A 4,778-nucleotide genomic window follows, 5' to 3' on the forward strand; every position below is an offset into this window, starting at 1 on the left:
CCTAAAATATTAAAGAGATATACAACTCATTGGGAAAGAAACTCCACTTACAATTTTAATAAGTCAACTTTCCCTCAACTTAATTGATTTTAAGAATTAAATAATCTTAATTTCATTCTCCTCTTTCTCTTAACCAACCTCTTTATCTTAACCAAATTTACAAGAGTATTCTATATATATAAGTTTTCTTATATTTTTAATACATATAGGCACAAAATTGATGAATCATATCTATGCAAATAAATGTTAATGAAAATCCATGTCTATACTCTATTCATGTGTCCAATGACCTTAAAATCATTCTTATTAGTCCCTACCACATCAGGGACTATAGAATTCACTTCATGGTCAAGTTGCGTTGATTACGCATTTTTTGGCTGTGTTCTTGCAATTTTAACCAACGTTTCAGGAAACTGCTTAATATTTATATTTTTTCATAAATTAAAAAATAATTACTGAATTTTCAGTAAATGTTATTTATAATTTTAAATTAGCTCAGGAAGCTCTGATGGAGCATAATTCCCCTGGAGGAGAGAATTTTATTTTTGTTTTTTTGCAATGCTTGACAATTCATTTTAAAATTAAAATAAAAGTAATTTTGTGAATCACCATTGTGTTGGTGAGTGATCTGCCATTGTCACTGTTATGTTAGCACTCTAGTCAATGAAGCAAGAATTTATGCAGTTGTTTTGTTAACTCTATGTTCAATGATGCGAGAATTTATGTGGTAGCTTGTTTATATAGGCTTGCAGGGGGGGTTGAACAAGTTTCAAATTAATATTATTATGTGCAGGAGAGGTGGGGTTCTTTGCATAGTGAGTGTTGTGATATTAATGAATTGATCTAAATCCCCATTGAAATTGATACTTGGTTCATTAACCTTTTAAAGTTGTTTGCATGTATTTAAAATCACCATTAAACAAAGATCAATTTAATTTTCATAGGAAAAATTGAAAGGGAAATAGTAGAAAATAAACACCCATAACAAAGTACACAAGAGAAAATGACACCAACACGTTGATAATAGAGTTCAGTTATCTCCAAGCCTACATCTCCGGGCCTAGTGTTCAATGGGGAGGCCTCTTTATTAATTAAACAAATCTATCAAAGTAAATTGATTTTACATCAAAATAGCTCTTGATTGGTTTGGCTATATTCTTCTCAACCTCAAGAATCCAACCCAACTTTCAGACCTCCTAGAACTCCCACAACAAGCCTCAAAAGTTATGTTGTCTAATTGTCGTTCTCTGCATAATGTCACCTTTTTTTGCATAAAATTCAACTTATAGTTCTCAAAGCATAAAACTGATATTTCCATTGAGTTCAGAACAACTGAAAACCCTTGTCTAGGCTTTTGTTAGGGTAAAAAAGGCTGAAGAATGACCAAGTTATGCCACTTTCTCCCTTTTCTTGCTATCTTCTCTACAAATTCGTAAAAATATCTAAGCAATGCTTTCCACCTTTTGGAAAACCTCCAGGTGACAATTTTGCTTGGGACCAAAAGGATTCCTACCATAAATTATGCAAATTTCCTCCTCCTTAACTGTGCCAATGATGCCTTAAGCACCTAATTTTTAGCCCCGCTCTCGAGAACGTTAGTGTTATGTGGCCAAGGTTTGGGCTACATGCCCGCCTCTCCATTCTAAGCCCTCTATAGACTCTGCCCTTGGTTGCATTGAAGGCCATGTGACTGCATACTATACGTCATGTGCCAGCACCCTCTGCCATTGGCTCTGGGTATGGTACATGAGGTGCATGGAACTGGGGGTTCGGTTAACCACCCTCCCCTTCTCCCTCTACCTCTTCTATTAGTCACATACCATGTCATGTACCCTGGGGCTAGGGCTTAACTCTGTGGCCCCTTCGCTTCCACTATTTTGGTCATGTATGTTAACCTAACTAGGTTTTGGGACCACATGCCTCGCCCCTCTCCCAAAATACTACTACAATCCATTGTAAACAAAAATGATAGACCATATGGTTAAGAACCAACAATGCAGTGTAATGGTAACCTACTCAAGTTGTTCACCAAAGATTAGGGGGTCAAACCTAGCTCATTCATTTAGTTTGCTAACAATAGTTTTGGCCAACCATAAATGGCCATGTGTTGCCCTCTGATAGGGCCACGTGTTGCCTTGGGATTTGTACATATGCCACCAATAAAAAAATTGACACTTGTCTCGCTCTGGATGTGCCATGTGTCAAAATTTCAATGGTGCTGGAACCTTGTAGTAGAACATTTCTTGCTTGAACCGTGAGCATTGACTTTGACCAACTTGACTTTTGATTTTTGACTACTTTTGACTAGAGCTTTGACCTCGAATAACTTATGCATATAGATTTAGATTTTCCCCATTCAATCTGCGTTGGAATCATTTTTTGACCTCTATGCAATGAAATGGATTTCAATCGAATCTAATGACGTTGAATTTTTTTCCTTTTTAGATCCCATTTGCGTCATTCCTCCCCACTGAGACCTTTTGGACGTCCAAAATGTTGTTTACACTATTTGAAGGTGAAGACAATGTCTCTCCACCTTCCCAGTATCTTTGGGGAAACCTGTTCTGAATCTGTACATGTTACTCATCCACATAATCATCAGTATAACACAAAAACTCCAAAGCACGCTATTCCATTTTCCATCCATATCTACATTTGTGTTTGTTGTTATAAACCACATATTGTTGAATAGAAACAAGTTGAATAATAACACTGAACATACTAACATAATGAAACTATACCGTGTTGATGCTTCATAACTGGATTACCTTAATCTTTACGGTGGATTACGACGACGGTGGATTACCTTAATCTTTACTTCGTGTAGTCACCAAAACATCAGTCTTAGGCTTAGTGGTAGATAGCATAAGCAATTGTGAAGTGGAAGCATGATATGTAGCAACCAAATGAGTCTCTAGGTTTGGAAAATGGTTTGTCAACACAACAGATGTACTAGAAGTCTTAAGAAGTTTTGAGACTTCGGAGTGGTGAGGACAGTCTCGCGTAAACTGCTCCTCGTTACAAATTAAACATGGGTAATGAGGTTTCCTAGCCGGAGAAGAGGAATCAGATGCTTTCTCTTCAGGGGGAGAATTTTGTTTCTTTTTTCTTTTTCCCTTTTTCTTGCTTCCAGGTTGCTTTTCATTTCTACCTTTGTCAAATGACATTGAATTTATTTCGGAAGCAAGTGTATTATCAGGTGTATTAGAGGTTTGAATTGAAATAGCAAGTGTTTGACTATATGGTCTACTTGTTGTTTGAGTGCTTGAAGAACCTATCACACAGTCACCAGCATGAGAGTCCTTACTAGATGGAGGTGGTGGAACAGTAAATGCCAGTCTAGGTGCATTTGGAATCTTATCATAGAGCGTGCTAGACTGGGTGTAAATCAAGTCTAAGTATTGGGCACAAGAAATTACTTTATCTTTAGTAACAACTCCTCCTTTAGCCACATCCTCGGTGATAGATGGCAACAAGGATTTAATAAGCCACTTAGCTAAAATTTGATCAGGAACAAAAGTTTTGACCATTTGACGATGACGACGCCACTCATGAATATGATCAGAAATGTGAGTAGTAGTGGTTTGTTTAAGGTTGGTCAATAGTTCCGTTCCAGTTTCATATCTCATGGGTAACTGGAAATTGGTTAAAAATGTAGTGGCTAAGGATATGAAGTTGTCAAATGAAGCTCTTGGTAATTCAATATACCACTTTACAACCGGACCAGTGAGCGTTCGTTGGAAAAGATGTAGTCTTACTGAATCATCATTTAGGGAGTTGGATGAACACCATAAATGAAAAGTCATAATGTGATTGGATAGATCTTCTCCAGGGTTTCCATTGAACTTAGGAATATTAGAAGGCAATTTGTGTGGAATCACTGGCCACCAAGCTGAATAAAGAATGGGATCATTGGTAAGCCGATTTAAATCCGGTAATTCAAGTGTTGCGACAAAAGGCAACTGTCGGTTTAGGTCGGGTTGAGCATAACCAAGGTAAGATGGAATTGCTTGGGAAATAGGCCTTTGCATACCAACATAAGGAATCTGTTGCTGGTAACCTTGATAGGGGTAGGTTTGTTGAGGATATCCAATATAAGGTTGTTGTTGGGAACCAAGATAAATTTTTTGTTGACCAAAACCAGCATAGGCTTGTTAACTAGAACCTACTAAGCTTGTATTTGACCAAACCCAGCATAGGCTTGTTGACCAATTCCAAGATAAGTTTGGTACTGTTGGAATTGTTGTTGTTGGTATTGTAGCTGCCACGGTTGTTGATACAACGGTTGTTGCCCACCAATATAATTTTGACCAAGTTGTGGATAAATTGGACCAGTATAAGTCTGAGTCATCCCAGTTAATGGTAAATTGGCCTGAGGTTGTTGGATTCTAGACACAAATGGTTGTTGTAAAATGGCCTGAGAAGACTGAGTCTGTAGACCTAAAACTTGAGGGTAAGAGGTTGAAGGACCAACTTGCAAAGGTTGAGATACAATCAACTAAGCTTGCGATTGTGGTAAAGTCGTAACAACAGGCATAGTAGGTATGGATGAAACATATTGTATTGGTTGTGATGAATACACAAGCCTTGGTTGAACAGGCATTGTAGGCTGCCATTGACAAACAATCATTCCAGAATAAGTTGGACCTAAAGATGACGGTATACTACCATATGGTGGCCCCCCAAAGTATGGAGAATAAGAAGATTGGGCATATTGTTCTCCATATGGAGGTAATCCAGTGTTAAGTGGATACATTGGATGGTAACCAGATGGACTA

This window comes from Pinus tabuliformis, chromosome 5_2, assembly GCF_031772625.1.
Source record: "Pinus tabuliformis cultivar Carrire ecotype Pingquan chromosome 5_2, CPIR1, whole genome shotgun sequence".
NCBI lineage: Eukaryota > Viridiplantae > Streptophyta > Pinopsida > Pinales > Pinaceae > Pinus > Pinus tabuliformis.